At 45.8% G+C, this 13,226-nt stretch overlaps 1 protein-coding gene across 2 annotated transcripts in view; it reads right to left on the bottom strand.

Annotated features, from left to right (window-relative positions):
* The window catches only part of LIMS1 (LIM zinc finger domain containing 1), a 77,646-nt gene that overhangs the window by 40,068 nt on the left and 24,352 nt on the right, over positions 1–13,226 (bottom strand). Inside the window, exon 1 of one of the 2 annotated variants that reach the window (XM_074157136.1) lies at positions 5,475–5,496. The exons of the other annotated variant lie outside the window; for it this stretch is intronic. The gene's annotated coding sequence lies outside the window, so the exon portion shown is untranslated. Of the gene's footprint in view, positions 1–5,474; positions 5,497–13,226 lie in introns of those variants that run through there. 2 annotated transcript variants of the gene reach the window in all.

Raw genomic sequence — 13,226 nt, 5'->3', positions numbered from 1 at the left:
CAATCCTCAAGAGAGACGAGCTTTTTTCAAACCTGAAATTACTCAAACAGTCAAACCTTAAGTTCTGAGTATCAAATACATGTTGTAGGGGCATTCTTTGGAGAGAAGTTGGAGAATGCAAAGGATATTTCTCCAATAACCCATTTAAAGGTTGCCAGAAAGCAGCTCAGATGAACCTCGCTTTGCAGGAAGAAGAACTTCCCCAGCGAGTGCCTCCTGCTCCCCACACCCCCTTTTCACCTTCCAGCCCCTATCTGCTGTTTATAATTCCTTTTTCAAGAGATTACATTCTTCTCGCGTGGGACGGGGCCGCTTGAACCTTTCACATTCCGTCAGAATTTTTGAGGACGGGCCAAGTTACCACGGCTTTTCTTATTACCGGTAACACGCAGCCTTCTCTTATGTCCCATACTTTGAAGGTTCCCTCTTCATTTTCCGGTGCGTGCCTCTTCACTCACGCAACTGACCATCCTCCCACCCCCAGAGAAAGCTGACATTGCTACTGCAAGCTCATGGATAAGCATGGTATTATGAGTATTTTATTAGAGAAAAATATTCACTTATGTCTAAGCAGCAAAAGGTGCCACCTAGACAGGAACTATGCAGTCCTTCATTCATCCCAAGCGATAAATAACTTTTTAGTATGTGGGACAAGGCTCATGCTTGAGTTTTCACTGCAGCCCTACAAAGCATTTATCTTGATACACCAGGCCTCTCTGCGAAAGTACTGTTGTTCTGGTGACTGTAGGCGTTCAGCAGGAATTTGCAATTTAGAAATCTTTTAAGACAGGTAGGTTATGTCTGGTTACTTTTCACTGTATTCAAAGGGATGTAATCCATGACGCTGGAAAACACATCGTTGAATTTAAAAATAATGAAAACCACCAAGTACTTAAAATTCAGTAAATTTCTTCATGGGTCTGTATTTATAGAGAATTCATGTTAACTATAGAAACCAGAAAAGACAAAGTTTTAGTTCTCTCATTCCACACAGAGAAGCCTTTATCGATGTGATTGATCTTTTTTCCACTCCAGTAGCACATTCTTGTGTTTGTTTTTTTTTTAAACTTCAAAGAACCCACCAAATTTCAATTAGATTTAGCTGAAGATTTTCAAAGCAATAGGAAAAGCTGTTTTCAGGGCAGCATAAATGGTCAAAAAAGCAATCATAAGAGTGTTATAAGAACAGTATAGGAGTGCTCATAGCGTGCACACAGTTAAAAAGTGGCTGCAGTGGAGGAGCATTTTCTCCATCCCCCATCGCTCGCCCAGCTTATCACTGGGATGAGTTTCCAGAGGAATGTGTCCAAGAGGGTTGGTTTTCCACCATTTCTTGCAAGGTCTGGAAGAAAAACACTCTTTAAAGCCAAGGAAAAGGCTTGTACATCAGCGGGAATGTACAGGACTCGCTGGAGCAAGTGAAGGAAGGTGGAAATAACCCGTCTAGTAGTTTTTCAAGAACCCCTGAAGCGCCCAACGGATGTGCTGACCGCAAATGAAGCTTTACACCTCTTTGAATTACAGGCTGCTGAGGCAAGTCCCCACAGACGGGTGTGGGTGTCAAGGAATAGCGAACTGCACCTTGGGTCCCTGCTAGGGCAGGAGGTGACAAAAGGAAATGAGCAGAGAGAAATCAAGCCACAAATCTAAGGACACGAACCTTGAAAAAAAAAAAAAAAAAATCCAAAGCTTCACGGGAGCCTAAATTGTTGATTCAAGGAGTTAAATAATTAACTAATTACATGTTTCTCTCCTTACCTAATGTGACTCCAACATCTGTTTTGATGTTTCTTGCCTTGTTCCACTCAGTGATCAATCAGTCCTGAAGCATGCATATTTAATCAGTGGATTAGGCTAAGTACTGAGGCACCTGAACTATCCACATGGATGCTGCAAAGCAGTGCTATGGATTTATGTCTGTGCTCCAGCTGACCAAGCACTTTTGCAGCAATTTAACAGTAGTTACTGCGTTTTTTTAAACCTATTCTAAGGATGCCCATCCCTGCCATACAATGTAAACTGAAAAAACCTACATGACGATGTGCTCAACACCCTTCTGAGCAGCAACATACTCAACCCACCATGTGATTTGAGGGAGCAGAGGGAAGGCAGGGGGGCTGCTGCAGTGAGCATGGGAGTCCCTCCTTGCCCTGGCGGTACCAAAGGCATCTCCACCTCCACCGCAGGTGACCTGCGAGGTTTCGCTGAGGCAAGGCAGAGGTCTCTGCTCTCATTCCAACTATTCTATTCCAATAATAATAACAAAATATAAAAGCAATCATGGGAAAATCTTCTGTCTACCCAAATGCGGAGCAATGCTTTTTCGCTGCCTCCTCTGAGCTCTCTGCACACACTGCCCCATGAATCCCTAAAATTCCGAAAAAAAAACCTAAACAAAAAAACCCCACCAAACCACAAAAGGCACTTTTTTTCTCCAGCAAGTGGAATCCTACTTTGGCTGAGCTTTACAATACCTCCCTCTACCGGGAAAATGCTGCCTTATTTCTCAGTGCCAGTGTTTCTCTCCACAGCCAGAGGGCGGTATGGGTTAACTCACATATGCTTTAATAAGTCAGACCGGGGCCAAGCTGAGAGCAGAGAGGAATGACAGACCAGCCCCTGAAGATGCAGTTTAGCATTATAGCTAGAAATTTATGCTGTTAATCAGTGCAGGATCAATGCATGAGTAGGTGTGCAAAGAAGAAACCATGTCACACCACACCATGAATCAGTTTTGCCCTGCTATTTGTGTATAAGCCTCTTTAAAAAAAGAGTGATAAACAAATTGGCAAGCAGTTGAAGCTTTAAGATGGGTGCAATTACTCATATGGATCCTGAACTCCATGGGATAAACATCTTAAAAAAGAGAAAAGAAAAAAAAAAAACCATACCAAAAAGATTGGGGAAGGGAGGGTTTAAAGCAGGCAAATTCAGAGTTTAGATTAATCTTCATAGCCTAGAATGTAGAAAAACACAAGCAATTCCTGATCTGCATTTCTAGATATGGGACCTTCCCTTCAGCATAATTTTTACTGTCTTGGAATTAAAAGCCTCTTCCCAAAAGAGATTTTCAAACCCAGTCAGAAATACACTTTTTACATTTAAGCACTTTGTTTATGAGGCATGAAGATCCTAAGTCTGAAAAAGAAGACTGAAAAGTCTTATCATTAAACAAGTTCACTTCTACTTGTACCTTACTACTGTAGATATATCCAGAATGTTTACTTTACTGTAATGGGATAAAATGTCTTTGGAAATGGGGATAAAAACCCCCTGGTGCCAGCTGGCTTACTGGGCTGTTAAAAGTTCCCCAGTAGATGCTACAAAAGACTGAGGAAGCCTCCAAGAAAAAAACAAAGAAGCAGAACCTGAAAATAGGTGGTAAGTGAAGGAAACTGCCCAGAGAGCTGCTGCCCCAGATGATACCCTGGAGCATTACCTGCTCTGACGGCTGGGTTTGTGCCCCAAAAGCCAGCGAGCCCTTCCAGGGCTACAGAAAGGCCAAATAAGCCATTACAGACGGGCAACTGCTGAGACCTGGTTTTGCTGGAGAATTAGTGGGGAATCTCAAAACAGGCCCCAGACTGACTTTGCCCCTTCACTGAAGGAATGGGAGTATTAGGAAGTCTACATTTTTCTCCAGAACACTACTGATCAGAGTTAAATAAATGCGAACAAAACTGCAGCAGCCTATAAACTGCTTCCTCTGTTGACTGCCCAGCAATTATTCTCCTGGCCCCTTTGTCTTCCAGCTCACAAACAATTTTCAAATGACTAACGCTACATTACAAGTAGAGAAAGAAAAGCCTCTCATGAAGGTTTTGTGTTCTTTACACTGAAATGAAATTAAACTGCCAAGGACAGAAAATGGCACACTCCCCTTGTGAAGGATGGAAGGGGTGCCGGTGACCCTGAAAACATGCACGTGCTTGAAGGCCCCACCACCTCATGGCACACAACCAAATAAGACCACCAAAGCAGCAGGTGATGCTACTTTATGGCTGCAAGTGCTGGGGTTTTAGAAGGACAACCCACACCTAGACTCCCCGGAGGGTATCAGAGCCTTTGAATGCTGCTGGTTGTAAGAACAATGAGCTGAATGGCAAGGAATGGTCAATTTAGCAGCCCAGAAGAAACAATGATCTTGGCTGTACATCTGTGAACATACCATACAGCCACCTCACGCAGTCCCTACTGGCCAAAAAACAAGGCAGGGGAAACACATTACAAAGGAAAGTGGGGGAGGCAGAGGGCACAGAAAAAGCACTTGAGATAGCACAGGAGGCTAGATATACTGAAGAGTGGTCCTATACTCTGACCAGCATTTCCAAGAAAGGTAGAAAGCAGTAGTTTCCTAGAGATAATCACCTTCAAAAGGTCAGAGACTAGCAGTATGATGGTTTCTAGTGTAAGAATTAATGTACTCTCTAAAGTGGAATATACAAAGTAGCTCATCTGTCTAGAAAAATAAAGCTGAATACATGTAAATACTTAAGAAACACAGGCAAGGTAAAATTTTCAGCCACTAAAAAAAAAAAATCTTAATTTTTAAGTTTATAAATTTTCGTTTCAAAGTTATTAAAACCTGTCATCCATATCCACGTAGAAAAATCCATACTGAGAAAGAAATTCACAGTGTGGAAGAAATGAAACTAATTCATCCTGAAAACTCAGAATAATGTAAAACAGAAACACACACATACCCCTCCCCTTAACAGTGCAAAAATTACTTTTGGATTCTGCACAAAAAATAAAAATACTATCTCATATGGATTTTTCGTATTATTTTAAAGCACATGAAAAACACACTTAAGATTCTTAAATTAGAGCAAAAGCCTTAAAACCAAAAGGTACAGCTGCTCTACCATAAAAGGTTTGCTTTGCTGGAAAAGCGACTGACTTCTGAACATAAAGACTCCCTCAAATCGTTCCAGAACTGGTAGAATTTCTGTAACAGGTGGGACAAAACTATTCTTTCCACTGGAATTACACTTTCAGGTTCAATTACTCCATCGCAGTGTTCTCTTCCTCAGCCACTGTCAATTATCACATTGCTCAAAAAACCCTGTCAGTGACGGGCTATCTTCAAACTGACCACGAATCCTGTGGTCAGACACACAAAACAGTGTCCCTAAAAACACTCCAGATGAGCAATGGATAAAAAACTACTGGGAATACCAGGACACCACTACACATTTCCAAGAACGATGAAGGACTTTGCTCAAAGCTCTGTTACCAATGACACTTGCTTTTAGTCGTAATAAATCCCACCAAGCAAAACTATTATCCAGCCTCCTCCTAACTCCATTTATCACTGTTCCCCTGCATGGCTCCTGCTCGTAAGAATTTCCCCACAGAGGACTAAAAGACCATACGATTCGTTGCCAGGTTGTCAGCTTGGAAAGCGGGGTAACATGCACTCAGGCAGATGTGACAGCCAAACCCTCAGCCCAAGCGACCGGGTGCATACTCACTGGCAGGGTGTAGTCTCGCTGGCAGCAGGTTCACAATGAGCAGCCTTTCCCATATATAGCTTTACATTGAATACTCACTGTTCGCATGTTTTCCCTGTGGTTATTACTGGTAGTTGTGATAATTTTTTTTTTTTTTTTTTCAAAAAAAAAGGTGACTTAGCAAACCACTTCCTTCTTTCACTCTGTAGAAATTCGACGCTGTAAAGAGGACAAATCCAGCAAAGTTCACAGTTTGGCTCCACAAATTGTGTCATGCCAATTCTCCATCCCAAAACCACCAAGGAGAGAGAAGGAAGCACATCCTCCACACTACAGGAAGAGATTTTAGATATACTACTGATATTTTTAAAATTACAGAAGTACAAAAACCTGGAGAGGGAATAGCTGACAACTGTAGATCCACTTCTCACGATCATTAAGGTGTTTTCATCTTACAAATTTTCTGATATTCCAGGGACTGAAGATGATTGTGGCAACTTCAGTCCCTCCAGAGCTATACTTTAACTTGTGTCTTTTTACACTGTTATTCTGGGGCCAAAGAGAGAAGGAACAAGCAACAACTCTGTGCGCATAACCCCAGACATCTCAATCAGGTCCCTACTCATCCCAGGTCCCTACCCGTGAAGAGCAACCCCTGGAGTCACCAGTGAGCAGCGACCAGCTGTGCAGGGCACCTCTGCAGACCCTCTCTCCCCACCCTCCCACCTGCTGAGAAAGCATGGAATACCCTCTGATTTTCTTCTTTTCTGAGGCAAAGGTAGCCGGTTTCACTCTCCATCTCCCGGAAGACCACTGATGTCTCTGCCAACCTCAGTACAGGGCAAGGACTAACAGGGAACAGACAATAACCACCACCCCCTAGAGCAGGCTGGGGTGATCACCCTGCCTGACCAAACTAGAGTTGAGCTGCATCTCTCTTGCGTGGACAGAGGCCCAAACTCTGTCTTCCTAAAGCAATCTGAATCCCTTGCATGCCTCTTCAAAGGCCCAAGGCAATCCTTTGCAGGTTAAAGCAGCAACATCCTCAAGACCAACAATGTTCCCCCACCACTTGCTACACAATCATAGATGTATCAAGCAGAGCCTAAGACCTTGCTCACCACCAGTGATGGGGATAGAGAAACGGTGCAAATCTGCCCATCAGCATTTTCCACTGTATACTCTTAAGAACATGACTTTTGGCCTGCTATGGGTTACAGAGAAAAAATTATGAAGATGCAGTTTTCATATACTGTGCAATCCATTTAGAGGTTAACTTTCTTCCACTGAAGTAGTAGCCTGGACAGAGCCAAACAATTTTTAAAGGTTTAGTATTTTCTAATCACAAATATCTAACCCTTCTAACATTATTTTACCACTCATTGACAATAATGGTTACAAAGTATGGTTGTAGAGTTTATAAAGGAATTAAGGAAAGTGGGTATTTTGTCCTTGGTCACTCAGATATTTATTAATTTGTCTGTTTATGGACAGACATAACTTAAAACCAAATACATCATGTGAGAACATGACTACTTGCCCTCCAAGCTCCCAAGCTGTGAAACTGAATAGAGCCAGGCCCAGATCTACAGCAGCATTTAATGAAGAAACTGACGTGCTGCTTTCAGACATGGCATTTGTGCTGGCATTTGATGCTGACCCTCAAGGCAACACAGAAATCTTCTCTATTCAGAAATTTAAAACTGTACTTAGTGCACCCTTGTGAGTTTATCTGCAATATTCAGGACATCTTGGTGAAGTCTGGTGCACAATACCTTGCCTTCTTACAAGATTTTTGGCAGACAATGCATATGCATCTCGATAATCCTTCTTACCTGCTTTAACCATATGCATCAAATCATGCTACGCTGTACCAACAGAGCCTCGTTTTGCTTTGCCTTCTCCACCATGTCTCTCTATGTCCTGCTTCTTGCTCCTTCTATTTCTGTCTTCAGGCCACTTAACATTATCGCTAACCCTTTTTTGTGGACAAATTAACAATGTAAGTTATCTTTTCAAGCTGCTGTTTCCCATACCGCCACATAGTGCTTCCTCATTTGAACTTCTTATCTCTTCCTGAGAAGGCCCTTCAAGTACAAAAACAGCAGCAAAGTTGTATTAAACTTATCACTGGAACAGTTACTAACCTAGGAGAAAGAACACACTACAGCTTTGTCTCTCAAAATATGTGGCAAATGTCAAGGTGAGAGCAGTTTATTCTCAAGGATGGAAAAATCACAATAAATCCATTGCCGTACAGAATGAAGAGAGGCCTCGCTTGGTATTGCAATGCGTGTTATTTCATATATTGCTCATACGCCAGCAGTTCCACTTTTATATGAAGGAAGGACAGTTTGTTGATTCATGATGACTGTAAAAGCTGCAAGACTTCAAGGAGAATCCCAATAAGCATCTGTTAAAAGGGAACTAGGAAAACAAGCATTAACTCTTCAATTAACACTTTTTAAAGCCTGAGTCATTTATTAACTATGTTTTTCAGTTTTGTTCACTTCGCAGTAGCTGGCCCTATTGTATCACCAACCGATTTTCTGAAAGAGTTGTGCTAGAAGAAAACTTGTGAACAAAATTATGGCCAAGGAGAGCAGGAGAAGGTCAGTCCCAAAGAGACCATGCTTGTAAGCACTACCAGATCACTGCGGTCTGTGGTCGCCCAGACTGGGCGTTAGGGGAAGTGAAGGGAACAGCTCTAGACAAAGTCACACAGTCCAACCAAACCCATCAGCTCGGTCATGGCACCTGGGCTTCCAGCACCAGCAGAAGATGGGATCAGCAGCTGTGGCTCTGCAGTGGTGATGAAGCTCCCAAGGCAGAGGAGAAGAGGCTGGACCTGAGCTAGGCATGAAATTAGACCAGGATTGTCAAGCAAAGGTTGACTATAGGAGGGAACCATTGCTCCAGACCCACATTTCCCATAATATTTTGATTTGCTCCTCTAACAGGCCACCATGAACCAGAGCAGCAGCATATGGGTGGAGACAGATCCTCGGGGCTGCTCCAGGATGCTCAACACTCTGCAGCTCCTGGCCAGGTCTGTGCCCTTCTCCCTGCTTCAGGCAGCTTGGGTAACCCTCCCCAAGGAGACCTCTGAGGTGCCCGCATTGCCGGGAGCTGGCAGAGAAGCCAGACAGTCACACCCTGCAGCTGTCTGCCCCACCACTCTCTGAGATCACCCTTCTCAGAGCAAAATAAGCAGAAGGAAACACGTACTCATCCTTCAGCCGTTCCAGTTTGCTGAGGGTGTACACACTGGGTGACTGAGCTAACGGAGGAGCTCACCGAAAGGGCAAAGTCTAGTTCCTTCTCTCTCTTTCCACTGCTCTTCCTTCCCCCCCAACCACACTCCTTCCTCCCCTCACCACTGCCCCAGCTGCAAGGAGCTGCACCCTCCTTTAGGCCATCTCTTGCTCTCACCAGAGCCCTCTCCCAGCTGGCGCAGCCTGCCAGACCAGCAGAAGACTGGTTTTCAGGGGGTGGGTTAGGGGATGCAGCCCGTGCCGAGCAAGATGCAAGAAGCACCTCTCCATTTCAGCAAAAAGTGAATTTCATTTCAGCAAGTGTTAGAATCATAGAATGGTTCATGTTGGAAGGGACCTTAAAGATCATCTAGTTCCAACTCCCCTGCCATGGGCAGGGACACCTCCCACTAGACCAGGTTGCTCAAAGCCCCATCCAGCCTGGCTTTGAACACTTCCAAGGATGGGGCATCCATAACTTCCCTGGGCAACATGTTCCAGGGCCTCATTGCCCTCAAAGGAAAGAATTCCTTCCTGATATCTAATCTAAATCTCCCCTCTTTCAGTTTAAAACTGTTACCCCTTGTCCTACCACTCCACTCCCTGACAGAGTCCCTCCCCATCTCTCCTGTAGGCCCCCTTTAAGTGCTGGAAGGCTGCTATAAGGTCGCCTCAGAGCCTTCTCTTCTCCAGGCTGAACAACCCCAACTCTTTGCCTGTCCTCATAGCAGAGGTGCTCCAGCCCTCTGATCATCTTCATGGCCCATCCAATCATCTTTGTGGCCCAGCGTGGGTGTCCTGTGCTGGGACAAGAGGCACAGGACCGGCAGGCACGTCCCCTCCAGCCATGCTTGCAGCAGGAGGTGACATGGCCGGCTGGGGAACAGGAGGAAGCCACAGGCCCTGAAATGGAAGGGAACTTTGGGAAAACTGCACTTTTCACCTTCTTGGGACCTTGTGATCCCTGCCCTCTCAAGGCTTGCAACCATCTCTCTGAACTAATCAGAATCAGCAAAGCACTTGTAATTAGGAGATGGCTTCTATACATTTCAGAAGTCACCTGAGTGTGAGCTGCGTGCTTCCCCCTGCAGACACTGAGTTAATTTAACCCCTTGACTCACGCTGTGGCGCAGAGACCGGCCACCGGCCTGAGCCACCACTTCTCACCTCCCTCACTTCCCTTCTTCACACCGAACGCTGCCAAACAGCTTTTGCTGCCGCCGCCCTCAAAGCGCTGTCCGTCCGACGGCCCGACAGCACCCACCCGCCGAGGGAGCTCCTCGCCCGCCCCGCCACGGGCCGGGGAGCCGGCCTCGCCTCGTCCCGGCCCCCTCCCGCCGGCAGGTGGAGTCAGAGAGCCGCCATTTTCCCCCCCTTCACAACACCCCTGCCCAAATGGAGGAGCGGCTGCCGCCCGCCGGGCCGAGGCCTGCCCGCCGCTCTCCCCACAAATCCCCACAAGTTGTGCAGGCGCTGCCTGTTTAACAGAAGTAAAAGAGGGGTGGAAAAGCCCCTGGGGTTTTCCTTGTTGTCATGCCTTTCAGTGTCATCAAAGCAGCTAACCCCAGGTCACCAAAGGCTAATGGCGAATTCACTGACATCCACACTGGACCTCTGAACCAGCCTGACCCGGGCTCAGGCAAGAAGTCAAAATTGCAGCCATTCAAATAAGGAAGAAATTTTTTAGGCTGAGGGTGGTGAAACACTGGCACAGGTTGCCCAGAGAGGTGGTAATTGCCCCATCCCTGGAAACATTCAAGGTCAGGTTGGACCAGGCTCTGAGTGACCTGATCTAGCTGAAGATGTCCCTGCCCATGGCAGGGGGGTTGGACCAGGTGACCTTTAAAGGTCCCTTCCAACCCAAACTATTATATAAGTCTATGATTCTATGAAATGGCACCAATTAAAAACATCTCCTGCTCTCAAACGACAAGAGAGTTTCAGTCAGTCATTTCGCTCCTCTTGAACTCGCTGCAACACTTAAACACAACTTTTGAAACAGTGTTCTTGCTACACCTGAGACAGGCCTGCAGCCATGCTCTGGGATGAACTGCGCTTCTTGGCTGAGGGCCCCTCGCTAAGTGATGGGAAACACCAGCTCCATGGCCAGACCCACTCTCCTCGCCCAGTGCCCTCTCCTGGGCCCAGTGGCACCCACAGGCAGAGCAGAGCAGGAGCAGACGGTGGGGACTCGAATGCCAGGCAGAAGCAGACAGCAGAGCTACTGCCCTGTGGGACTGGAGTCGCAGCAGCTGAGTGGAGGAAGTATTTGATGTCGGGAGTTGTCAAAAGCTTCCTCTCTAACATGCTTAGGAATAACAGCAGAAGGGCTTGACCTTTCTGCCAGTGTGCTCCTGGAAGAAGTGAAGGTGGCGTTTTGCAGTTAAAAAACGGGCCTCGAAGATGATCAGAGGGCTGGAGCACCTCTCCTACGAGGACAGGCTAAGAGAGTTGGGCTTGTTCAGCCTGGACAAGAGCAGGCTCCAGGGAGACCTTATAGCAGCCTTCCAGAACCTAAGGGGCCCTACAGGAGAGGGACTCTTTGTCAGGGACTGTAGCAATAGGAGGAGAAGTAACAGTTTTAAACTGAAAGAGGGTAGATATAGATTAGATATTAGGAAGAAATTCTTTCCTGTGAGGGTAGTGAGACGCTGGAACAGGTTGCCCAGGGAAGCTGTGGATGCCCCATCCCTGGAAGTGTTCGAGGCCAGGCTGGATGGGGCTTTGAGCAACCTGGTCTAGTGGGAGGTGTCCCTGCCCATGGCAGGGAGGTTGGAACTAGATGATCCTTGAGGTCCCTTCCAACTCTAACCATTCTGTGATTCTATAATTCTATGAATTTACTCCCAAAACAGTAAACACTACTCACCACTTACTTTTTGAATCCTCAGGGCATTAATTGTCATTAATACTTTGAATCTGCCCATGGTCCTGGTTACTGTTGTAATTTCATCTGCAGAGTCCAAAGCTGCATCAACCAGATTCTAACCCCAGGACTCTCATGGCCAGAAAGGGAAGAAATCATCCCTGCTGTTCTCCCCAGCCTCCTCCTCTGCAGTTCCCATGAGGGGGAAGAACAAACAGGAGGGCTACATATTGCCCAGCATGGCTGGATGGTTCCTTGCAGTCTGCATCCTGACACGTGGAGAGATGTGCATACCCTGTCACATGCAGACAGCACAGCCATGTGTGGGCACTTCTCAGCCCAAACTGATGCACACTTATCAACGATATGCCAGGACAGGCGTCCCATTTTGGAACCTCTGACTTCACCCACCTACCCCACTGTACCCATCTCCTTGTTGGCAGAAAAGCACATGGAAAGAGGAAATGCTGTTTTGAAGAGAAAAGCGATCCTAATTCCCCTGCTATCATATTCCTTCTCTTTCACTTACAGAGACTGCAGACATCATTAACTCACAACCAAAATAGATTTGCCATCCATGAATGCAACTCCGCTGCTAGATTTCAGTAAAGCAGCACCTACCAGATAGCAGCTGCTGCACTCTTTCCAGTCTTCTTCAAGTACTTTGGCTTTAACGAGGCCTCTCTGTTATCCTTCTTGGGCAGGACAACGGCTCTCAGGCTTTTTCAGTAATGAATACACAGTCTCTTCAAAAAAATCTAGGTCGACCCTCCTTTATATTTTACATACAACGTTTCCAAAACAACAGCTGTTTTTCTCTGCAAGCACATGATAAGACATGCTAGGTCTTTTCAGTATGTCCTCCAAATAGCCCAGCCCACGGCCATTTGAATTCTCCTTCATGAGTACTATTCTTAGCACTTCTTTTTGTGAAATTTCAGCTTCTTCACTGTGGACCCTCTCTCCAGCCTGCCAAGATCATTTTGAATTCATCTCTTGTGCCCACCAAGGTTCCTCCAAGTTAAGGACACCTGCCAACTTCATAAGCCAACTTCCAGCTCCCATCCAGGTCACTGATCAAGTTATTGAATGCAAGTGGGAAAGGAGGAACTCCTGCAAGGGGCTGTCAGAAAGGTCCTGGTAGGGGGAGGTCCTGCTGGTGGCTCGGTATCAAAACAAGAATTCCTGCCCAAATGCTTCTTTTCAAGCAGCTAAACACCTCCCTTATGTCAATTTCACCGAGACGATTATTTTCAAACTGCCATGCACTTCTCTACTAAATAAGGCCAACAGCAGTGAAACCTAGCACTGAATCCAAACTAACGCATCTTGCAAAGGAAGATGAAGGAATGGGAGGAGGTAGCAGCAGCACTTCTATGAATGGTCCAGGACAGACACAAACCAGTGGCAATAGCAGATGGGTGGATACACCGAGGAAGAGAAGCCTTGCACTCCAGCAAAGTTAATCACCATGGCTCTAACTCTAGAGCCTCTTTCTCTTGTTTGCTTATGCGAAACAGCATCAGCAGATACACCTCATTTATTCCCTTGTTTATTCAGATAAGGCATGCTCATCTGTCAGGATTGGAAAATTGGCTGCTTTGAAACGATCTGTTCTTAGAAATCCACTTGGCTTTTTTAATGCTGTACTAC

The sequence above is a fragment of the Numenius arquata genome, chromosome 1 (assembly GCF_964106895.1).
Source record: "Numenius arquata chromosome 1, bNumArq3.hap1.1, whole genome shotgun sequence".
In the NCBI taxonomy this organism is placed as follows: domain Eukaryota; kingdom Metazoa; phylum Chordata; class Aves; order Charadriiformes; family Scolopacidae; genus Numenius; species Numenius arquata.
This window is presented reverse-complemented; position numbering and strand designations above follow the sequence as displayed.